The following is a 25,960-nucleotide window of genomic DNA, read 5'->3' as shown; positions in this document are numbered from 1 at the left end:
TTTACTCATTATATTTAAATTTACCTCCTCTAGAATGATTTAAATTGGATATGAGTCAGGTTTGAAAAATGCATATCTAAGTTTTGAACCACCGTACAGATCTAATTTTATGTTTGAATGGCATTTCCCCAAAGCCTGGGAGTGTTAAGTTCTAAGATATTAGTGTTAGCATATCTGCAGCCTTTTCACACCAGGGAATTTTAGGAGAAAAATCCCAGCTGTTTTAGCATTGGCTCAGCTGTGTCAACGGGAGCTTGATGATTTGATCATCTTTCTAGTTTTAATATGGAAGCGAAGTATGTGAATCCATACTCATTAAAATGTTTTTTCCAGTTCAAAATTAAATGCCTTGTTGATTAACAGGTATTCAAATGCCTTCATCAAAATTACCTAAAACTCACAAATATTCTGTCAGATAACCCCGAGACCTTCATAAGGAAATGCTGCTGTTTTCCTCATGAGACTGTTATTTCTATGACTTCACGTTTTGCCATTTGATTCCAGCTTCCTCTATGATGCATCATTGTTTCTTTTTCAAAGACTTTCATCATAGGTGTTCTTGGGAACAAAGAATTATCACAGATAATGTGGGTAATGGAGAATGTAGACATGTCTATAATTTTGCAAGCTCTCCAGGGCTTTCAAGAAGAGAGGACATTTGACTTTTTGGCACCTCTTCCTCCACAAAAACCAGAAAGCATGGAAATACCTCTACTGAAAACATTTTTGATGGCTATTTTTCAGCCACCTGTAAAGTCTCTACTATTCTAACACAGCTGAAATAGTGATATTATGGGTGGGTTCTTTTTTTCACTATTTTCACATACCCAAAACCAGTGATATAACCTGTATCTGAAAACACTTTACACGCAGGCTCACAGATGCTTTCTTTTTTAAGCAGCCTCACTGTGCAGCTTTTACATCAAGTAAACAAGAATGAACAGACAGGTTCTGAAATATTTTCCAGACTACATTGAGTGGATCAAATGGAGGAGTCAACAAAGGTGCCTTGGAAGCTCAGGAGCTTCAAGGGTCCATCCTGTTGCTCTGCAATCACGGGAAGCCAAGTCTGTCCTATTCATTGCTGGAAGTCTCTCTATTCAGTATTGCATACTGTGAACCTCAGCAAAGAAACAGCCACCTATGGAAGCCTTGTGATTATACTACTCTGCTTAATGGGAATGCATCCAGGGAGGTTGACACTGGAAAAATAGAAGCCACCCCATTTTGCTATCAGTCTGGTATTTTTTTCCTCATACACACAGAGGTCCTAACTGACAAAACAGAATGAAACTAAATTAAATACCAAGTAAGAAAGTTGTGCCGTAGATGACAGAAAGATTTTCCTTCAGGACAACCCTTCTCTAGGTGTTTAATTCCCAGAATGTGCTCATTGGTTGCAATGAAATGCCACAATAAGGACTATCCTAAACAATGTAGTGGATGTGGATTAATGAAAGCATGACAACTTCATGCAGAGTGTCCCTGGCTATTTTCTTGCACTGAGGTTCTCTGTAAAAGATGTCTAAGGATTACTTATTTTCTTCCATGTTTCTCTTAATGTAGGGAATCATGTATCCAGACTAAAATCAATCAGCCTGGTGAGACAAATGGATCAAAGGACAGTACGCTAACAGGAGACTCAAGGGAAAACATGCTTGTTGCTTGTGATGTTAGCTTTCTCTGCCACTTTAAGAAAGATGACACATACGCACTTTGTCCATTTTCAAAACACTTGCCCAAAGAAATGTTTTCTCTAGGTGTGAGTAGTTCCCTAAACTGCAACTGAACATCTTGAAGTTAAATATATTTGCTGAAGGGTATGGTTCTTGGACTGATTGCAAAATGCTTGTATTGTTTATTTCTTCATGTAGTTAGTGCACATTGTTGTACCCTGAATAAGGCAACAAATAACAAACTAATAAAACAGAACCATGTCTAAGACTCAGTAAAGTTACAAATTTTAACTTTAATGACCATCCCATTTCATGTCAGCAGAGTGACATTGATAAGGGTGTTTTTTTTTAGGTCTAATGGTCATATCCCCACTCCTGCCAAACATGCTGCATGCCAGATGAGTTGCTGCCAGGTTATAAACTTAGAAGGACTTATTCAGAGGAATAAAAGACTTTGTTCTCAGGCTACAATTTGTAATTTTATTAACAGCTTCATTGCTACTTTACAGAGTAGCTTCATCAGCCAAACAGCACCTTCAGCACTGTCAAACCTCAGAGATGGATCCAAAAGTCCTTGATTACATAAATGTTCAGTTTTGACCTCAGGTGGCTCTGGACAACATCAGCATTCTCTTCTGGATCTAACAAAACACCAGGGTTTTGCTAGGAAGATGCCACGTTCATTAGCACAAGAGAACAAGCCACAAGCCACAATATGGTCTGACAAAAAAAAAAAAGTTGGAGGTGGGGGGTGGGAGGGCAGGGTTAATGTAGTTTTCTGTGACTATGTGAATTAGAAATTAATTAGTGGTATAAAATATAACAAAAAAAGAAAACCTTATTTGGATATGGAGCAGCTTGCAAAAACTTTCAAGAACATGTATCCTACTACATGCTTACATTCTCTCCTTAATGGAGACATCTTTATGAATCAAGACCATAAAATACTCAACCATTAACTGTCAATGATAAAAGTGATAATCATGAATGTAAGAGTCAGAGAGGCTGCCAGAAATTATGAAGTGTAATTTTGAAAAGAATATCCTATAAAAAACATGTAGTTCAAAATGCAATACATTTTGAGTCAGCCTCAAATTATTTTTAGGAAAGAAAAAGTTTGAAATAAAATATTTTATATATATGTGTATATATATATATATTTTTACATGTAGACCTATATGTTTCGGTCAATGAAAAAAAAAATGAAAATCAATGACCATTTTGAGATTTTTAAACTACTCTTAAAAATGGTTTTGAAAAAAAAAAAATAAAAATCAAAAGTTTGCTTGGTCAAATACGTTGGTTGTTTAGCATGTTAATATGTTGCATATCTAAAGTATTTTCTCGTATATGTTTTACAGCAAAACAGACTAGAATTTACAAAACAGTTTGGCTTCATCGGATCTTCAATGTTCAGTGAAAAATGTTTTGAACGAGTAATATCACTCTACTTCATTCAGAAGCATCAGTATATATAACGAAATAGTAGCTACATAATTAGTTTCACCTCATATCAGGTTTTTATGAAGTAGGCCTTTTAAGGAAACATATTTAGGAGGTATTCACTGATGTCTTACAAACATATCTACATTAAGTGATGTTTTTGACTACTTCTATACTCTGGTTAACTCTTCACTAACCCTGTTGATCTTCTCAGGGCTATGACAAATATTCTTTCATAAAGTACACACCATTTTATAGTATATACTATTCTTTATATATGTAAAGGCTATAACAATTCTATTATTTTAGCAGTCACAAAATTAGGTGGGAGATACTGCTCTGACTCTACTCCCCTGTGTGATTTGTAGTAAATCACCCTGCAATGTTGCTTTTCTGCTTACAATGTCAGATCTTTGAGAAGAAATTGTCTTTCACATTGTATTTATATACTGCCTCTCAGCTGAGACCTCCAGATGCTACTACAATACAAAGATTAAATAGCAGTACTATCTGTTAAATAATGAATCCTGAAAGCATGCCAATGAGACATCCATTTGGGATGAGGAGTCTAAGCAGAGAGATTAAATAACTTTCCCAAGGTCAGATGGTTCGTTATTGCTAGCGAAAAGATCACAAGTGCAAGAGCCCTGCGTTCGGAACAGGGGAGCAAGTGAAGACTCCCCATGGCCTTGTGGGCTTTCTGCTGGGGTAGTACACTCTTGGTGTGATCAGTTATCTAGCAAAGCAGATCTGAAGGTAGTGGCAACTTTCAGCCGAGGGGGAAGCTAGTGGGATCTAACAGTCATCTGAGAAGGACACCTGCAGAATTGGGCCTCCACCACTCTGCAGATGTAAATCTAGACTAGAAACATAGAGGAAGCAGTATCGCAGGCTACTTTTTTATGTATGTGATAGGGAGCATTCCTGGGCACCAGGCTTCAGTTGTGTACCTCTGGAACAGTCCCCAGCTGTGCTTGGCCGAGGCTGACCAGCAGTCTCCCAAAAGTTTCTTGGCCAAGATTCATGAGCTACCATGGGTCAGGAGCCAGTCCCAGCCCATGGCATTGTTACTGGCAAGTACCTGCTGCTGGAGATAAGAGAGGTACATGCAAGGACATACACTCATGGGGCTCATGTAGTTGGGCCCCATGACAGAGATCTGTCCCAGGTATGCTAAATTTTCTTGTTCAGCTGCTAGCACTAGCAAAACCAATGAGGTCAGTGCTGCACCTATGACATTTTCAAGGTTAGGCCATGTTTGGCCGCAAAGAGTTTTCCTTTTTAAGTTCATTCTGCTGGTCAGAGGATTGTTACTCTATCTCCATCCAGCTTACAGTGAATGGCTCCTGAAGACCCCTCCTGACCAGAGAGGGGCTACTTGCACCTCCAGGGCAGACCCAGCCGTCCTGCTCTCTATGCATGGTGGCGTGCCACGGTACATTGAGCCGGCCTTAGCTGCACGATGCTCTTCCAAGCAAGTGCTCACGTGTGCTCTGACCGCTGTCAACCTCAAGCAGTTGCTTGGCAACACCAGCAACTTCGATATTCGCTTGCCAGGCGTTAGGTGATAAGCTCACCGATGAGGTTCCAGCTAGCTAATTTTCTTTGCCATTTGCAGCAGAGGATAAAGTGAATCTTCAGTATCTTAGTGATATTTCCAAACAAGTGCCCGAAGACATTCTTTTGTTACAAATTGAATTCCTCTGTTTCAACCGACAGGTCCTTTACCTCTAGTCAGCCCTTTTGTGTTTGGGAATAAACAGGGAGCACCTGAGGAGATGCTGTATCTATTTGCACATCAGCATACCAAACAGGGTGCTATCTTGTAATCAGAACTGCACGCCTGACATTACACGGGATGCAAACCACAGCCAGAACAAAGAGAAGCAGTGCAAACTGAACTGTGCAGGAGGACAACATTTCCTGACTGAGATGATGATATTGTTGGAAATGGTGAGACTTTGATATTTACAAGACATCTTTACTTAATAAGCAAAAGAGAGAGTGTGGGCTGGCATACGCTCCTCTATTCTCCCTTCCCATGGAAGACGATATGTTTTTACAGGGTAAAGACATGGTAGAATCAGCACCACAGGACCCACCCCTTCTGCACTGGTTTTGGTGAACTGGTAAAATGAACTAAATTGATCATCCTGTGATTATTTGCCCAGAAATGGCTTTAAAACACACAGAGTGCTCTGTGAACTCTCACTGTAGGTTTGAAAGGAAAGTCTTCATGATGCCATGACTGGAATTTCATGCTTTATGTTAATTTTGGATAATCCAATATACTGGATTTCTCAAGCCAGTTGAGACACACAGACATGCATAAACAAGTAGGTGGAAATTAAACTTTCTATTACAACATGAAGTAAAAAATAAAAAATAAAAATTAAAAATTAAAAATTAAAAAAAAATGATATGAGCAGTAGAGTGGAATAAATTTATGTAACATACTATTATCTCTTAATAAATAAGGCATCTAGCCTGAGTTACTCTGGACTCCTTCATAAGTCAGTTGATAAGATGGATGGAGTGCCTTAGAGTAGAGGACCCTGTCTGTCATTCCTGGCCACAGAGGTCGGCTAAATGAGGACGTGAGATGGGACACCTAACCTTGAATAGCTAATATCAGTCATGTTGAATCTTATCCACATTTCTGTAGATAATGTACCCACTATTTGGTTGTGCCAAACAAGCTTTTTCAGAGAAAGGTCAGAGGAGAAAGACAGGGAGGAAGGCCATCTGAGCAATCTGTAACCTGTCGTTGATTTTGTGACTCTGGTATAAACAATTATCAGGAGTTCTGTGGGTCATTGCATTTAAATTGGGTGAAATGAATCAACATTGGCTCCAGAGAAGCTGTCCTGGAACTTCATGTACATGTGGAGGCTCTCTAGTGACCTTCTGGGAAGACTGGGCTCTGCTTAGACTTTGTGTCTTACATATTTGAATAATACATAAGAACATAAGGACTGCTGTGGTAGGACAGAGTAAAAGTCAATTTATCCCTGTTTCCTCTTTTCAGCGGTGGCCAAGAACAAATGCCTAGGAAAAGCATGTAACAACATGATACAGTTACAATCATGCTTGACAGCCAGAAATGTAAGGACTTATTCGATCAGAGAATGTACCGATATGTTTGTGATTAGGAATCCTTGATGGTCATCCAGAGCAAATTTTCTTTAAAGTAATATAACCTAGGTTTTGTCAAAAACCTATTTAGGATTTTCCCACTTTGAATGCTACCCAGATGAATGAGAGAAAGAATAGTTATAAAGTCTAATAGAAAAGGTGGTGAATTCCCACCAGGAATTGTGCCCATCATGCAGAGTGGCGGTAAAGTGAGCTGCACTCTTCTGGGTCTGTGGGTCTCAGAGTTTCATTTAATAGTTAATAGGCAGTGTTTCATTTAATAGTCTGAGCTCCTAACAGGCACCCATTCCTGTCCACTATTTAATTCCAAGAAAATATTTGAGGATGCAGGTTGCTGTTTAAATGTCATATGAGATTATTACTAACATTAACATATCATTGTGACAGCTATTTGTTATTCAAACTAATCACAAGAAAAATGTACTGCCCAGGATTTCACTAACTGTACTTAACAGTGATTGCCTGCCTCATAAATAAGAGTAGTAACACAGGCATGAGAAGCTGGGGTGATGAAAAGAAAGCAACTCCTTCAAATACTGATTTGGGGGCATGTGTTGCCAACACAGCATTTCTCTCCTGACGTTCAAGCAACATAATTCAAGTCCTAAGAGGTGCTGAACTTGAAAGATGTAACTATTTCTGAAAGAAGGGTACTTCAGAGCTCTGAAGTCTTTGATACACTCTCATTGCGACCCAGAGTAGGAGGAGAGTGTGCCTCTCCCAGTACAGTGTATATCTAGAGAGATTTGTAAAAGAAACAAGTTTCACAGACGGCCCTGGTGGTGGATGACTGAGCATCATAGCTTGTAGCAGATGAAGGGAAATGTCAAGCCCCGTCAGTGCTTTGCTTATGAGGATGGACAGCAACCTGTGTCTGTGCAGCCCAGCAGAAATGAAGTGTCATTTAAATCACTCATGTACAGAAATGAGCAATGCTTTCAGCAGCTACTTCCTACCTTTCAAGTACTCTACCATTTTTAGAAACCAAAAACCAGCTTTGACAATGGATTTACAACCAGAGTTTCTAATTGCTTCCCAAGCACCCACAGTTGCATTCACATTTGTCTCACACAACCTACCCTGGAGAGTATAAAGGTTCAAACACATGTAGTGAGATTCACTGGAACGGCAAGGGGAATTTATAAGATTTTTAATTTATTACACACAGTTTCTAGCAGGAAAAAAAAAAATCTTGCTAGGTAGGGCATGACTTTAGTTTAGAAGGGCAGAAAATGGAAATTATTCCTTACAGAAGCAAAAGGAAGGCAGAAGGAAGAGGAGAAAGAGTTGAACATGACATTTAGGGTGTTCATGCTGGTGGAATAACACCATTGTGAGGGGCAGATTTGAAGAAAGGTTGGAAAAGAAGACAAGGACAGATTCATTCAAAATCTCAAAGAACAAGGACACACTCAATAAACTACTGCATGAAAAGCAATGGTAATAGAGAAATTTTATTACTTGATTGATGACAAAGAAACCAATGCAGTCTTTGCAGTCTGAATGCAAGGAAGTGGCTGAAATTACTCATAACAGTTGTTTTCTATTGTTTCTGCAATTGCCACACTTCCCTTTCACTTTAAATGGACTTTACATTTTTTCATAGTGACATCATGAATGACATATTTTTTTCCACAGTGAAATCACACTCATCACATCTATAAACAATACAGTGTCACAAGCCACAAAAGTACTTAGAAATCTACAAATAAGTGAAAATCTAGTTTAATTTACATTATGTACTTTTATAATTAATATACCCTGTCCTTTTGTTGATAATAGGACAAAGTTTAATTCATCATAGTATAGCATGTGATACAAGAATGAGAATCACATAGCATAAAGACAATTTCTGAAGGCAATACTCTGACTCTTCATCTTGGTTTTGAGAGATGACCAGGTATGAAAATATAAATATAAATAAAATAGTCCCCTTTTTATTTAGTGCTTGCATGTGGCTAGTTTGCACACACACAAGGCAAGCTCACACAGTTTAGACCATTAAAAAACCAACCAAACAAACAAAACAAAAAAGCAATGGACAGTTTCCCAATCTCTGCCTTCTTATCTCCCAGGAAGCAGAATCAATTTAAGAGCTGACATAAGAGTTTCACTCACAGAAGATGCTGGATGCATCTCCTGGAAATTTCACTCTGCAGGGATTTTCCCTTGGTGCAACCAAAAAGCGTACTACAGTTTAACATCTGCAAATGTTAATCTGTTGCAGTACTTCCAACTTTTGATGTCATTCAAGGAGGCAAGTATCATGGTTTCTCTATAGTAACTCTGTAGTCCTTCACCCTAGGACATTTCTGAATTAAAATAACAAGGAACAGAATGTACTGACTAACAGTATAGTAGGACTTTGTTGGATGAGAGTGGGAACCTTAGCTATGCTGTTCTTTCCAGGATCTTACCATGGTATTTGCCATTTTGTTAGGAGGTGCCTTCTCCCACTCCCACGACTGTCCCTCACAATTTGATACCAGGAGCTGAAATTATGACTTGAGGCTGGATGCCACCGGGTATTTTACTCTCACAGTCTCTTGGGATTTCTGTAACCTTTGTAATGAACAAAGTGCCCACAGCCCTTATGTGTTATCTCAAATATATGTTAAAAATATTCTTACCATGCAGAAAATCACCAGTACATGAGTTTAAGCAGAGTGTGAAACACGGAACAATGATGATTAGATAATGGCCCCATTACCCATATAAATGCAATGCTACTACAGTAGTTCATCATAAGATAACATATCTGAAATCTAGAGCTCAGATTTTCAAAGCTGTCTAGGGGATTGAGGTACCATTAATGTTAATGTATCTGTGTCCCCCTACATAGCTTTAAAACCTTCAACCTACGTTTTGAGAGAAAATAATAAGCTAAGCAGAAGACAATTTCAAGTCTGAAGGTCACAGATATCACAAAGGATTCATGTTGGCCTTTACCACAGTAAAATATCAAGCAAAGATACTTTCAGGGGAAACTGATCCAACTCAGATGCAAAATTAAATGAGTACCTTCAAATTTTTTTATGAAAGGAACTCTGGGAAAGAAATCATTTCATAATAGATTCACTGCAGAATTTTTATGTATTTTCTCTGTGTTTTGTTTCAGGAGAAGCCTCTTTTTACAATATTTTTAGCATAGTAATCTTAGAATAGAATAGTACTATTATCAATGTTTGATAAGGAGATGTAAAAGCTGAGGTATTTTCTTTTGGGAAATTTTTACATTAATAGCTAGCATTGATAAAAAGGGCTTTCTTTCTCTCTCTCTTTTTTTTTTTTTTTTTTTGAAACAAGGTATCACATATTTCCACAAGAAAAAATAATACAGCCCTTTACAGATAAAAAAATAAATAAAATAATAATTTAAAAGAAAAAAGAAAAAGGAACTTTTTTTTTTTTTTTAATTAGAAAGTTTGGGTCTATTTTCAATATCTAGGAAACAACAATAATATTTTGCTAGTGATCTTTTCGCCAATAAATGATTTTATAAAACTTAGGTTTGGAAAAACAAACTTCTCTGAAGACAAAACCTTCCTAAGCTGGGTTTCAAACTCGTAGTATTATTTAATATTAAAATATAATATAATTAATTCAGCAGTTGTAGAAAGGAAATTGAACCATTAATTTCATTTGTACAGAAACAAATCATGTCACATACAAAGATACATTCACCATTGTTTAAAACAGTAGAATCCAACATATCTTCAGAAATGAAGTTGGAGCTGATTTAGCTATAAGGTAATACCATATTCAAATAGCAGTTGTGTATTCAGCTCTACTGATCTCTACCAAAGACTTGCAAATAGAGGTGTAATATGATTTTGTGTCTATGAGGAATCTTTCCATATGCTTCTCATAAGAAAAGCTTTCATTTAGAGCATGTTTCAGGTGAACATGCCACTGAGTAAAAAGTAACACAAAAACTAATATAAAGAATACAAATGTTTTACTGGATATGCCGAGTTATCAATTTCTGAACAATGACAAATTATGGAAAGTCACTGCTCCTCAAACTTCATGTTCAGAAAGACATGGATAACTTGTGACTCCTGCTTCTATTATTTGCTTCCATTATAGCTTGTTAATTGAATGACTTGGTAAATTCAAGCAACTGAAATATTTGATGAAGGATGGGTCATAGACTGCATTCATCTGCCTTCAGAAGAATTATATTGACAAACTGCTGATAAAGATTAAGTTGATAGGTGCCAACGTGAAAACAAAACAGAAAAAAAGTTTGCAGCTGTATGGTAAAGTACTTTGGAGACCTGCAATGCACTCGTATGCATGAACAATAAAATGTTTCTGATGATAGTCTGCCTCACAGTTCATTTGCCTGAAAATCTCTTGGCAGCCATCTGATCAGGTTTAAATAAAATGTAATACTAAGCCCCTAATCTGACAGTGATAAGCTGGTGACAATGATTATTCATGAGTTTACAAGGAGAGTAGACCTTGAGAGGCAGATGTGAGTCCTTTCTTTCAGGACCAATTGCAGTGCTTTGAATGTACTGGAACCACTTCAGAACATAAGGTTCGGTTTATATAAAGGAAAAATGCTACTTTAATTCGCTTGACATCTAATTGCTTCCTAATTGTCAGAAGTTACCCTGAAGAAAAAAATCAAGAAAAAAGAAAAAAATAATAATTTCCCAAGGCTTGCTACACATACACACGCACATAAAAAATAGAAATAAATAATTTTAAAAGTTGTTTTTATTAAATTGATGATTCTATGATTCTGTGAAATGGCTTGGCCTTGTTTCAGAGGGCAACTCTTCTGAAGCAGGGGGATAACTTTTACTTTTTTATTGAAATAAAAACTTTGGGAGGGTGTTTCAAAAGCACTTAACTTTGACTGAACTTTGCTGTCATGAATTAATCTTCAAGGCTTGGCCAATATAAGAAGCCCTTTATTCCTCGTGAGCCTAATCCAAAAGGCTGTTCAACTCAACAGGCAGTTTTCCACTGACTTTCCTGTATTTGGGATCAAGCTTTATATTCCTCAGGTTAAGATGGAAATTTAGAGAATGTATTTTATAAGAAGAATTTTGCTTTAATTTGCCAATGCTGTGGAGTTTTCCCAAGTAAAGTTTTGCCTTTCTCACTTTGTGTAATGTTTAATAAGGAAATGTAGTATAGATAGGAAGGAATCATTTAATGTCATCACTCATGCAGGAGAAAACAGCTCATTCACCCTTGCAAATACATCATCGGCATGTAGGATCTTTTCTGATGACTTACAGTGATGTTCCACATTTCTACTGCAAGCAAAATAGCACAGAAGCTGTGCCATACTGTGAATGTCTTTTAGAAGCCTGTGCCTTGATGTAAGTATTGTTCTCTCTCTTCTCCTTGTTCCCAAAGGAGAACTTTCAATTGCTTCTGAAAATGGAGACACATGGAAAGCTCCAGCCTGAGAATAGTTGCAGCATTTGCAGACTGTCCTGTTTGACCCCATTGCATTCTAATGTGCAAACTATTCCCTGTGGTACAAACTACATGACAAATAGTCAGGACACTCATGGATAATTCAAGTGCCAGTGGTTCATGGGAGCAATTTCTACTAAACTAGGAGAGGGAACATTCATACTGGGTAGAGAAACCTTCACAGGAAAAAAGTCTTCTCAGAATAGAGGCCATGCACAGTTATCCAACTCCAAGAACTGACGCTATTATTATTTACTTGTAGTACAGTGGTATCCAGATATTTCAGTTAAGATGGGGGTCTACAGTTTCAGCTACTGTGCTAATACACAGAGGGAAACTCCTTGCCCAAAGACAAGAAACTCCAAGCCTAAACAGATGTTAGCTGTAAAGATAAGATAATCAGTTTAATGTCATTCAGCTAGGGTAAGATAGTCCCCAGTAGAAACAAATGACCCCAGTTTCCATCTACATCCCCACCCGCAGCCCTACACTACTTTTCAACTATGCTGACCTTTTCTTTATTCACTTAAGCTTCTTTTCTCCCACCCTTCTGCTTGTTTTCCTTTTGGACCCAGGTGTAACAGGCAAGAGCTAAGCTAAAAGTTCAGAGTCACTGAACATGTATCCAAGGATATTCTCTCAACATTTTGCAGATGTGAGAATAAGGGTTTACAGAGTCCCGGGCACTAAATGCTCTCCTGGGCTCCAGGAAATATGGGAACATGGCTTGATCCAGGCTGGATATTTTCCTCTGGCAGAGGGAATTATGGTCACACCATGTGTCCAGAAGTAAATACTCTACTCATTGTAGTTGAAGACAGACAACAGCCCTTTTGTCCTTCCTAGCAAGTCCATATAACATGGAGGATTGCTTCTTCTTCTCCATCACAACAGCACGTGGCTTGAGCTATTCAGTTTTAATCTTGCTCTGATGCATACCGTTGGTTTAAGTTCTGCCCTCAGCCCTCTTCAAGTATTAGCAACACTACTGAAATTACTCTGGTCAGTTATTTTTCCCCTTCCTATTTCCCCTGACCATCTTCTTGTGTTGCTGAACTGCACTGCATTGCAGCTCTTCCTTTGCTTCCAAGGACTGAGACTTTGCTTTGTAGTTATAAGACTATTCAGGAATGGCCTGAAGGCTCAGGCAAACCAGAATCAGCAGGGCACTGACCTTTAGCATCCTGGGAAAGGGAGAAGTCAAAATTAATCTTCAAACCAAATTTCCTTCTTTAACACAGAAAGCCTACACAGGGTTAAGTTAGCTAAGTCTAACTACAGCTCTCCTCTGAAAACCTCTTTCTGCGCAGCTTGCCATGAACTTGGAAGTCAGTTTGAAAGAAGTTCAGCTGGAACCAATACTCAGAGAAAGCTGGCTTCAAAACCACTGACGGACACATAAGATCACAGTATTCAGTCCAACTACTATGAAGCAAGGCTGATAAATATGGGTCAGGGATATGAAGCAGTCTAGACGGGTTGTGGGGACTTTCCTATACCTGCATGACATCTCCCAGTTTCACAAACCTTCCATTTCCAAGAGTGATGACAGAATAGTGCTATCCCTGTTATCTTGACAGGGAAACAGTTGCTGCTTTCCTTGGTTAAAGAATACAACTTTGACTTCGGTGTTGCTTTGGCCATGTAGCCCTCTTCTTGGATGCATTCCTTAGGATTCTGCAAAGGTCCTAAGAAAAATAACAGCTGAGGCAGACTTTGCCCATTAGACTTCAGAAACTGTTGTAGTGTCTTTTTTAGATGCAGCACATAGATTCCAAAATCAAAAGTAAGCGAAGAACATGCTCCAGAATGGGATGACAGTGAAAATAGGCTGCACTGAGACATGAAAATACTACAACTATTAGAGATTAAGGGGAAAAAAAATTGCATCCATGGTAGAAGTTTATATTCTTGCATTCTTCAGCTTTCCTAGAATACTTATGTAAATAATTAGAGAAATTTCCCAAAGCAGTAACAGAGAATCTCCACAGTGAAGAAGAGACCCGTTCTGTAAATGTGGTATACGCCATCATGCATGTGTCATTCCCATTATTTAACCTAAGCAAATTTTGTGCCCTGCAGTGTTCCTCACCAAAGCAGACCTACCTGCCTTAATGCTGTAGCTTTCTCCTACAGTTACTTAGCCACTGTTTGGCAGTGACATGCTCTGCCTTGATTTTATTGCGAGTTCTCTATAAAGGAGTTTTTTTGTTCTGCCCAGGCATATGCCCCAACTCATAAACACATCTCCAAAGGCTGAATTAGCTTCAGAGTCACTCTAAATACACATTGTGGAATACCCACGGACAGAAGGCAGTAGACATCATACAATGCCCATACAATGATCTGGCTGTAGATGATTAAATGAATCTGAGCTGTTCTTTTCAAATTGATCCACAGTTAGAAATGAGTGCTTTGGAATTGGTTTCACAGGATGCAAATTGGTAAACTGTTTGTAAAAGCCAGAGTTGGAAGGTTGAAAAACAGCAGATTCTGATTCATCTTCAGAGAATGGAGAAAAAGGACAGCACCGGTACACCAATTTCTGTAAAGTATGTTAGTCCCTGTTGCTTCTTTAAAATGACAGATGCTTGCTATATTATAATATTTACCTAGAACAACTTTGGATACAGGCTTTTGATTGTAACTTTTTAATTGTAAATTCCAATGACTATGAGACAGTCATGTAAAAAAACATGGAACATCAAATTATGTGGTACAGTTATGGGTCTGTACCCCCACAAAGGATCCCAATGTTTACAAAAGTCTTGTCAAAAAAGGGGGGGAAAAAGAAATTAAAAAGGAGGAAAAAAAGGAGTAGGGGAGGGAAAACAGGAAAGAAAGAAAGAAAAAATAAAGAAGACAGGAAAAAGGAGGAGAGAGGAGAAAAGGGAGAAAAAGGAAGAAAAATGAGAAAAAAAAAGAAGAAAAAGAACAAAAAATAAAATGAAAAAGAAAGAAGGAAAAAGAGAAAAAAAAGTAAGGGGAAAAAGAGAAAAGAAAAAAAAAGATAAAGAAAAAAAGAGGGAGAAAAAAAAAAAGAAAAAGAAAAAAAAAGATTTAATTTTCTTGTCCTCTGCCTACTTTTACACTGGCACACTTCCAAGGATCAATTGAAACCAATGGAGCTGGCTATGATTAAAGAGCCCATACACGCACACGCACACAAACAAAAAACAGATTACACAGTGGAGCAACAAGACCAAAGACCATTTGAAATGGATTGCTTACTCAAAAGGAGCTACTTCTTGGAAGGGACATGGCTGTGCCAGTTAATCAGTAGTGTTGAAATAGATGGTCTCTATCAGAGCCTGTTATTTATTTTGCATCAAGAAAGCAATAGTACCTGGTGAAGTTTGGGAAGAAAATACAACATTGTAAATTGCTTTTCTAGAAATGAAGAGAGCAGATTTAGGAGGAGATTGTTCAAAAATGCTCTGCAATATAACATAGGGGGTGAAGGGAAAAGAAATGTATGTGCAATATTGCTGACTATACTGCTGACAGGGCAGTTGTTCTGAAGGAAATAACTTTTACAGTGAATGTGGAAAAAAAAAAAAAGAAAGAAAAAAAGAAAGAAAAAAAAAGAAAAAGAAAAAGAAAAAAGAACCAACTAACTATCTCCTGAGATCAGATGGTTAGAATACAAGATCCTGAAAACATAAATACAAACAAACTTTCCTCTGGCTACAAAAACAGGGCATCGGGAGAGAGAAGAGAAAAAAAAAAAAAAAAAAAAAAAAAAAAGAAGAGAGGAAGAAATCTAATTAAAAACGAAGTAATGCGTCTCCCACTAGCGAGCCTCAGGTCATCCACATGACAATGCATCATTAATGAGGGTACTAGCTTCCCTTACAGGTAAAGGTCTTCCAGAAGAGCAGCCTGCGCACTTTGCTACAACAGAAACTGGTGTTTGAAGTTATTTTTCCTTACTGTGCTGGGAACACAAAGGAAAGGCAATAGATTGGACCTCAGCTGAGAGCAGCTGTTGCTACACTAAAACTCCATCATATTGGTCACAAGTACAACCGAGGAGAAATTAAAAGCACCAACACATAGCTTTCACTCCTACAAAAGTGTTTTATCTTGGTAAAATACGAAAGATCAAAGTACAGATCCTAGCACTGAGTCAGAGTGGAGATTGACAGTGTTTTTCTCAAATTCTTATAACTACGTGTTTTGTAGAAATAAATGTGCATTGCAATGGAACTTGGAGTGGGACCTCAGCCTTCCAAACTTTAGGTGAACACCTATTAAGGGATAGATAAACCTTTGCCTCAAGTTTAGACAGTAATTCCGTTTTGGTTTTGGGAAAGTTAAAATTAAAAAATGCTCATACAAATGTGTATATACCATCAAATAATCTGAGAGAAGAGCTTTTCAAAATTACAGTTAATCCTTCTCGAAATTTTACATGGCATGTACCTGACTATTTCATGTCCTCTACTATTTGTTACTTACAAAGTTTCAAATGCCAGTAGCTCAGCAGCCAGGTTTTGAGCCATAGCAACAACCTAGCCTTGAGCACATATTTTTTCATCCCAGTAATAGCTTATTAAAAAAAAAAAATTCTTAGAAGGACAAAAAAATCTCAGGTGAGACAAACAGGTAGGGATGAATTTACTGAGGTTTTGGATTTTTTTCACCCTTTTTAATGTTACCATTTGTATTTTAAGTGTTTAAGTGTTTTTTTTTTTTTTTTTTTTTTTTTTAATAATATAGAGATGAGATTTTGATTTGAAAATGATGTCTGTGTAAAATAAATATGAACTAATCCACAAAAATTATTTTTACTCCCCTTCCCAAAATTTCTGTTCTGTAAGCACGCTAAGAGAGAAAATTTCTACAAATATGTTTCACTGAGGACATCTGTTTACCAGGTACTGACACTAGCCACTCTTTGCTTCACAATATCCATATTCCTCCTCTTGTTGTATTTTTCCAACACTGAAAATTAGTCCTGGTAATACCAACATAAGTATGCTCTCTTTATATTATGATGAAAAGAAGCAGAAGGTCCTTATCAGTACAAGCTTTAGTTTCAATAGAACCAAAAGCAGCAGATAATTACTCAAATAATTTCTTGCTCTTCAATGATCTTCTTTCAAATGATCTTCTTTCTCCTGCCTTTCAACTATGACTATGACCTTGAACATGCACCACCTGCATGTCATAGAGAATAGCTCAAGGAATATGAGTGTCACCTAGAGATCTAGTTTGTGTGCAGAGAGAAGAAAATCAAGGTTAAACGCTCAAAGATTAACAGAAGCATCCCAGAAAAAAAAAGAAAAAAAAAAAAACAAGAGAGGAAGTCATGAAGAAGAGCATTTATGAAATATAAATCAAAATGCTCTCTAATTCCTCATTAAGAGGTCAGCCACAATCAAGGCCTCAATTGGAAGGAAGACGTAATCCTGGCATGTCTGAAAATCAGTTGCAAAACTATATTTCACACAACAGTTCTGAATTTTGTTATAGGTAGGAAAAAAATACAGTCTGTATAACCGCAAACTCATCAGGGCACATTCATTGTTTCAAACAATTCAGCCCTTTATTAACCCTTTCCTTTGGTTTATAAGCCACAGAAGGCTGTGGTACACTGCTGAGTTTGTCTCCAGTTCATGCACATAGACTAAAGGATCATAGGTGAAAAACACAGATGACTGCAATGCAGGGAGAAGGCATTGGCAATGCAGAATGAAAAGCAACCACAGCACAACTGATTCCACGTTGTCCAAGAATGGGTTGTGTTCCAGCATCTGCCTGTATTCCTGGTAGCTCCGAGAGACACCTCAAGAAGAGGCAAGTTCTTGCTCAGGAATTTGGATACTTTGGTCAAAGAGGTCTGGGCTGGATGAATTTTTTTTGGAGAAAGGGGCAATAAACATGAACATAAAGATTTTCTGATAAGAAAATCCAATATAGCTTGAAAAAAACATCCTTTACAGTGCTTCTTACAGAAGGTGTTCAGAAAGGAAATGAAAAGGTGCTATTTGAAAGAGATTTGCTGCTTTCAGCTGGAAAACTGCCTCCAGGTTGTTTGAATCTTCATATTTCCAGGGATGGAGGTCTTTTCCAAATGTCTAACATTTCTGACCATGGGAAATACTATAGGTTTTAATTTTTAAAGCCTACTTCTGTCCTTGGTGCCACCAGACTCCAACCCCGATATCTGCCTTGCCTCTGTCCCACCAGCCCCTCAGGCTGCTCCTCCACAGCACAGACTCCTTACATACTTGAGAAACCCTCACCTTTAGTTGGGTGTCTGGTTTAGATCTGTTTACTATTTAAATAATAACAACAATAATAATATCTACTACTATGAGAACAATTATGTCTTTCACTCTTCTGGAAACAGTCAGATTTATACTTAAATCAGATTAATTTAAAGCTTGGTGAAAAATTTTGTCTAAAATATTTCTTGGAGAAAATAATTCAGTGTTCAGCAAAGTATATCAACTAGTCATGTTGAATTTACTGAATAGTTTGAGCATAAAAAGTCCTCCTAAAAAAGTGTTGTTCTTTAAGGAAAATTGAGTGTTTCTATTTTGTTCATTTAAAAAAGTATTTCATTTGGAAAATTTCTAACAAACATTTTAAAACTGTAAAAATATAGAAGTACAATTTAAGCAATATATTTTGCTTTAGATGAAATGAAGCAACGAATCTGACTAAATATAATTTCATTTCTCTTAACTTTTCCCCTTATACTCAATGCAAAACCTTTCCTTCTTTTCAGAATTACCAGCAAACAAAAGATTCATTATTTACACAGCTGCATTTCTGACACATATGCCCCAGTCTCAGGGCTACATTCTTATTCCTGGCTGGCCTTCCCAAGAACATTCCACTAGTTAATAGGAATAACACGGTCAATTCAGGCTTGAGGTAGGTAGGTGGTGTTTAGCGGACTTCTGCCCCCTTTTATTAGCTCTGAGTTGATTCCTTTTTATTGCTTTATCAGTTTCTCAGAACAGAAATAACATTTTTAGGCAGCAATCTATTCTTTGATTTGAGTGGAAGGAAGGTACAAGATTTTAGTAAAGGAAGGTACTGATACAGCTTTTTCTACTTCAGATTTTGTTTACTTCTTGCCATTTTCTCTCTCTCTCTCTCTCCTCTCTCTCTCTCTCTCTCTCCCATAGTACTGTTTTAGAAATCTTGGCTTAGCCTGTCGTAATAGCATTTCATGTCCTCATTTTTGGAAATTCACTGTGACCAAGCTGTGGGGCTGCTCTAAGGTTTGCCCACAAATTGTGCTTAGTGGCTTCAGTAAGATACTTCAGGTTAAGTTTTCCAGTTTTAGAATTTATTTCCACTGAAGCTGTGGAGTTGGCATTGCTTTAGTAGGACTTAATCTTACATTAATAAGAGGACCCAAAGTTTGCTTTAGCATTTAATCAATTTCACACCAAAATCTCTTCCTCTTTGCACTTCCACAGCTTGTCCAAAATTTACTGCTTTTTCTCTTTTGTACCTTTCCATTTTATGTCCTCTGGGCACCAATTTATACTCCAGTAGTTCTCACATTTCACTATCCTACTCATCTTGTCCCTATTATTTCACCAATTTTCTCTTCTCATTCATACACTGGACATATTTCTCTAACACCATTTTCCTCCACTGCCTCACTCAGTGCTTTCCCTGGCTTGAAGTTCTGTACTAACTTCCCATGCTTCCCCTGTCCACCACCCTCTCCTGCATCCTCTCTAAAGGGGCTCCTAACGAGCTGTCACAGGCTCCATTACTTCTACACTTCTGTTCTTGTCCTCACGGTGACATACTTTTTTTTTTTTATTATTATATTATTTTTAATTTTCCCATAAGGAAAAAAAAATCATTTTCATATGAATCCTTTACATAGAAGTTGTCAGGGCTCCTCTCTCCCCTCTTGAGTAACTTGTTCTTATGCTTGTAACATCCAGATGCAGGTGTACTAACATCATCCTCACTTTGTCTAAAAGTTAGAACCACTCCTTACATGAGGAATTTGGGTAACCACAGCAAATAGATCACAGTCTGCCTTTGTTCACTCTTTTGTACTACTTTCCCTCTTAGGCTCTTTCTGCCCCAACAATTATTTTATTGATTTATAAACCTGATTCAGGATGGTGGGTTCCAAAGCACTGTATTGAAAAGGTATTTAGATAATACTTTCAGTTTAGTTTTAAGGCATCCTTCCCGTCTATCATCAGAAATCTAGCTTCTTTGTTACCTCAAGGGGCACATGTTTAGCAAAAAGACCCTGCTCCCAGAGTCCAGAGTTCCCTTGCTTAGTCAGACCAATCCCTGGTTTCTAATCCAGAGGATTTTTACATACTGGGTGAAACAGGGACCATTATGTAGACCTAGAGCATAAAATAAAAAGATGTGAGTGGTGAAGCTTAACTATATCTTCAACACTGTCAACAGTACATTGTTATTCACAATGTAACCATGCAAAGGAGAACATGCTGTATCACATAAAAAAGAAAAAAAAAAAAAAGGAAAATATCACCTGCTATAATTTCCATCTGTTCAGACATGCAAGGAGATCTCACGTGACATTTAGAACAAATATGATATTTGTTTATCCAAAACAGAGGCTATCAAATTGTGCAGCCCATTCCTTAGGCAGATCTCGCTGAGAGTGCCTGAGCGCAGGATACCGCTCGACGGTGACCTCATTCTGAAAGATGAATCCAAATGAATACAAAAATATTGTTTATTGAAATGGGTTGTAGCAGTTTTCAAAAAGTGACCCAGTGAGACTTGCAACAGAGGGAAATAAAATCTATTTTAGTTACTGTTCCGCTCAGTATATTATGCATCAATCTAGGTATCCTTCTACCAAGGCTCTCAAATTGTTTTAGGGAAAAACAGAATGAATAAAATACATATTACCCCTACAGAAATGTTTTTGCTCTCACTTATATCAGGACAAATTCAGAGCAAATCTAATGAAGTCAATGGTTTTCTAATAGTGTAAAAGCAAGCAAATTGAGCTCTGAAGCTTTCTCATGTTTTATTTGCCAAGTGTTTTAATGTCATTCTGGCAAACAGACAGTGACAGGATGTACAGGTTTTGGGAGCCCTTTGGCAGGCACCAAAGGAGCCCTATTATACCCCATGACAATGCAGCCATGTGCAAATGCTACCAGAACCAGACTTCCTAGCCAGAAGCATAGAAGTTCCTCTCACTTGTTTGTTGTCCTCACATGCTTTTTATGCTAAATTGTAATAAAAGACATCCTGAATGCTTCCTTGAAGTGGAATCGATGAGATTTTTTTCACCTAAAACCCAAATATGAAGGAAGAACATTAAATAGAAACTACAAACAACTGTCACATACTCTCTTCCTCCTCCCCTCAAACATGGATTTCACACCTCTTCTCAAATTCCCACAGTACCCAGGACTCATGGTTCTTTTATTCAGTTAGAACCAATCATTTTCTTTTGGAGATGAGCTTTCAACTTTGCATTAATGTACTTGCATTATTTCTTAATGACCTCTACGTTTGCTGAAGAATCCAGAGTCATTTGTCATATTTAATTCTATTTATGCCTAGTGAATAGAAGACCAGATGCAAAAGAAACCTTGAACACCTAAATGGGTGTTATAGAAAAGCCAGGCTCCTAAATCCCAGTTTGCAGTCTTGAAAGCATCCTCTGACTTGCCTTTCCACATGAGGGTGCTGATACTCTCAAGTCACATTACTCCGGGGTTCAGAAAGCCCTGGCTGCCAGCCTGCCTTTCTACCTGTACCCAGAACCCTGCCCAGCCCAATGGGAAGGCAACAATTTGGCAGAGCTACCTGGAGGCTTCATTGGAAGAGCAGTAGTTTTCTTCCTCAACAGCACCCAGTGCAGACATAGGGACTCTGCTCCTGGCTACAGTCAAGAGTGGCTGTCAGCTTCTTCTAAGAGCCACAGGAGGTAGAAATACCCGCTTTGAGTCAAGCATATCAAATTGGGGGAAACTGCTTGCAACTGTCCCAAACTTTAGTATCCTAAATCACCCAAGCATGGGCAACATTCAGCACTCTTTTGAACAGTGAGAGAAAAGCCAATGACGAAATAAGTGTGAGTGCAACCTAGATGAAATGGTTGGAATTAGCATGGAAAGGGGAAGTGCAGGGCGTGTCACCTTCAAACAGCTGGAGTGATCCAAGTGCCTTTCCTACAGGTTTCCTCCATCTACCCCACTGCAAAAACGTTATTTAATCTCCATTGTGATTTCAGGTGACCCACATCCCTACAGCATCTCTGTCCCTCATGAGCCAGGTGAGAGAAAGTTCACAGCAGAAGCTATGTACATGCTAAGTTGCTGCCCAGGTAACTGGGCACTGGCAAGCTGAGTAGCAAACGGTGGAAGAGTCCGAAACTTTTCTCACAGAAGGAGGAAGAGACCCTTCAGTGCTTCCTCCGCTACCTTCAAGGTCATCTCACCTATCTGTGTCAACTGAAGTTGGTCAGGAAGGCTCAGAAGATATTGGAGGGGGAAAACAGCAGTTTGATTACCTACAGTTGTATGAAACTTCACTGCAGCTAAACAAAACCAAATCTTTTGTAGTCAGCAAGACCTTTTCAGGAGTATTACTTGAGACGAAGAACAATAGATGATCTCCATCATAATAGAGAAAGTGACCACCTAATGATTCGTTCCTGTACTGTACGTCTTGGACTTAGTCCTTCCTCATTCAGCCCCCGATCTCTCTTCCCAAGTTAGAATGAGGATTCAAGAGGGAGGCTAAAAGAGGGCGGGATTATCAGTATTAACTCTTGTTAGCATATCTGGGCATCAGCTTATCACCTGCTGTTAGTGTACTGAAACACAGAATAAAGCTGCATTTCTGCAAAATACATTGGGTGCAAAATTGGACAGAAGAGTGTCAGATTGCCGTTATTCCATTCTTTCACACAAAATGTGAAATAACATGTTAACTGCCTTCTGGGCATACAGTAAGCATCCATTAAAATAATCACCATATGGCTGTTTTTGGAACATGGTAACTTTCATGTTATTTCACAATCCATTCAGAGGAACAATTTCACAATGGACCCTACAGGACCTTGAAAGGATTTTATCAGGTTACTGGATTAAGGCTTTGATAGAGGTTCTGAGGAAAAAGCAGGTGGAAATAACACCTCGCACAGTGCCTCTGCAGAGTGATTACTGGGCTATATTCTCTGTTCAAATGGGAAAAGGAAATCCCTTGAAATAAAAAGTCTGGCTGCTGCTGATTAGCTGACAAGAACTAAATTGAACACTATGTGCATAAAAACTCTATACACTACCGATTGATCCATCATGTCAGCAACTCATTGTCTTATGGTAGCATGGGCTTGGAGAGGAATCCATTAAGGCCTAAATAAATTAATAACAGACAAGAGAAGCAGCCCCTGCCTTGTATGATTTTCTATAAACATGGTTGTACAAATCTAGTTTTGGGTTGTTATTTTTATTTGTCATCCTTTCTCACTCATTAACTTTACTGCATATATAGTCAGGGCCCAAATATTTCTGCTTTTGCTGTTATCAAAATATAAGTACATCAATTTTTCTAGCTGGAGATAGTGTTATAGGAATATCTATATGGAGCAGATACCTCTGATCTTTGAGGGTGCAGTGTACATGGAGTTTTATAACCAAACTAAAGTCACAATATATTGAGGGTGAATTCTAGCTAAGATTAATCTAAAAATTCTATCAATAGCTTTTTTTTTTTTTAAACAGTCTTTATCAGCTCTCTATCTTTTTCTCCAGTTTTACCCCTAGCAGAGTCATTTGAAGGCAGTGTCTGTTGGAGGACTCCAGTTGTGGTGGTGATGGTACGTTAGGTGGGCAAGTCCCATGAAGCATGCTAATATACGCTAATCTTTTAATAATGATGAATATTTGACTCTTTGTAATGGAGGTCCTTTTTTTAGAGAGGCTTTCCACAAAAAAAATCATCACAATGGTGTTCACAAGTAAGCTTCCCTCCCCTTGAAAGAACTGACTGTAGTGGAAAAGATAATACTTAGTTCCTTTATCTCCGAATTATTTGTAATAAACCTGAAATCGCACCACAAGGTCTTTCATGAGGATGTCATAAATTAAGATGCATCGATGTATTTGGTGCATCTGTTCAGCTCTGTGCTCCTTTGTCTTCTGCAAATAGCGCAGCAGCTTCAATACCCAGCAGACAGCATTTACGCAAATGATGTCGTGGTCTGTATCATTAATATCAGCGATTGTCTGTCATAGACACCTTACTGTACATCTGTTATGCAAATTTATGTTAATTTTGCTCACTGACAGCTGCCTTGTTCCCTCCCTAAAATGATCTTTTCCATTTTGAAGTTTGCAATCTGTTCCCAAAAATGTAATCTAACAATTAACTGAAATTGGCTAAACAGAAATTTTACATGTTATGTCCAAAATAGAAACCAGTGTTTTTAAATAGATGGTGAATCTTCTCTTCACATCATTTGTTTATATGTGATTCAGAGAAGGGTAAACATTGATCTTTGCACAGCCTGTGTGGGATAAGTGACAATCTCCCTATACAGTAATAGGTTTTGCAGGAAATGATGCCATCTTGTTTTCACATAGGCTATGGGCACAAAATTGACTTTCCCATTAAAAGCTGATCTTTGTACAATTATTTTTTATTTGGACATGTGGAAATGGAGAGGCCGCTCTTTATTAATACATTATTTATTTAAACCTTTTAAATTATATGCCATATTTCAAATAAAGACAGCAAGTATTCAAAAATGTTTCAGAGCAATGACAATATCATGACAGCATATCGTAACATAAAAAGTGAGGGACAGACGTTTGGAAGCTGGAGACACATTGCTAGGGAAAAGACTTCAACCTACTGTGCAGGGGGTTTCTACTTCCAGAGGTCAGGAACCAGACAAGCTGCCTCAAACATCCCACAAGGAGCAGTGAACATTTGGGCAGGTGTGTACAGGGCAGGGCTGAAGTTTGTTAGACTTTAAGGGTGTTGTGGTTTAACCCGGCTGGGCAGCTAAACACCCACACAGCCGTTCGCTCACTCTCCCTCCTCCCTCTCTGGGATGGGGAGAGAAACGGGAAAGTGAAGCCTGTGAGTTGAGATAAAGACAGTTTATTAAGACAGGAAAATAATAATAATAATATAATAATAATAATAATAATAATATAATAATACTAATAATAATGTGTACGAACCAGTGAGCACAATGCAATTGCTCACCACCTGCGACCGATGCCCCAGCCTATCCCCAAGCAGCTGGCCCCCCCCCCACCCCGACTAGCCCCCCTATATATATTTAGCATGATGGTATGGAATACCCCTTTGGCCAGTTTGGGTCAGCTGTCCTGGGTCTGTCCCCTCCCAGCTCCTGCTGCACCCCTAGCCTGCTCGCTGCAGGACAGAGTGAGAAGCTGAAAAGTCCTTGGCTTGGTGTAAGCACTGCTCTGCAACGATTAAAACATCAGCATGTTATCAGCGCTCTTCTCATCCTAATCCAAAACATAGCACCCTACCAGCTACTAGGAGGAAAATTAACTCTGTCCTAACTGAAACCAGGACAAAGAGACATATGTGAGGACAGCCTAAACAGAAAAAATGGTCTCCAGCTTAACCCAAAGCGGAAGAAGTTGCTGGCACAGAATTACAAGTTCTGGGGCATTGCTTGGACTCAGAGCAAGACACAGGCTGGCAGGTGCCACGGAGAGCTTGGGTCAGGCAGATACCTGCAAGAGGTGTCAGAAACATAATGGTAATGCTGTGTCTCAAAGAGGGCAGCTCTGAAACTGGGACTGAACTGGAGAGGGACAGGTTGCAGTCACAGATCAGGCTGTTAGGAAAGGGAATTAAATAAGAACAGGCATATCGGGAGGGGGTAGGTGGGGACGGGACAAGACAGCAACGAGCTTAAATGTCCATATACCAAGACCAACAGCTTCAAAGCAGAAGCCAATAACTAGCCTGTTTGGCAGTGTAAGAGGGTCATGACGTAATAGATTTTTCAGGAACTTATGGCCATATTTGAATTCAACAGAATAAAACAACACCTGGCTATAAACAATGCAGAAAGACAGGCTGAAAGAAGTTAAGTTGTAGACATTAAAAATAACATTACAATGCACCACAGATTCAATATCAGTCTTCACCAGAGAAAATACAGCGGAGATACCCATCCAAGCCCTACCCTTATCAGGAAATAAAGAGCAGGCTATGTACAGGCTGAGCTGTCAATGTAAGAAGAGTAGGGAAATTAAACT

The sequence above is a fragment of the Cygnus olor genome, chromosome 4, assembly GCF_009769625.2.
Source record: "Cygnus olor isolate bCygOlo1 chromosome 4, bCygOlo1.pri.v2, whole genome shotgun sequence".
In the NCBI taxonomy this organism is placed as follows: Eukaryota; Metazoa; Chordata; class Aves; order Anseriformes; family Anatidae; genus Cygnus; species Cygnus olor.
The sequence above is the reverse complement of the archived record's forward strand: the minus strand, read 5'-3'. Positions refer to the sequence as shown.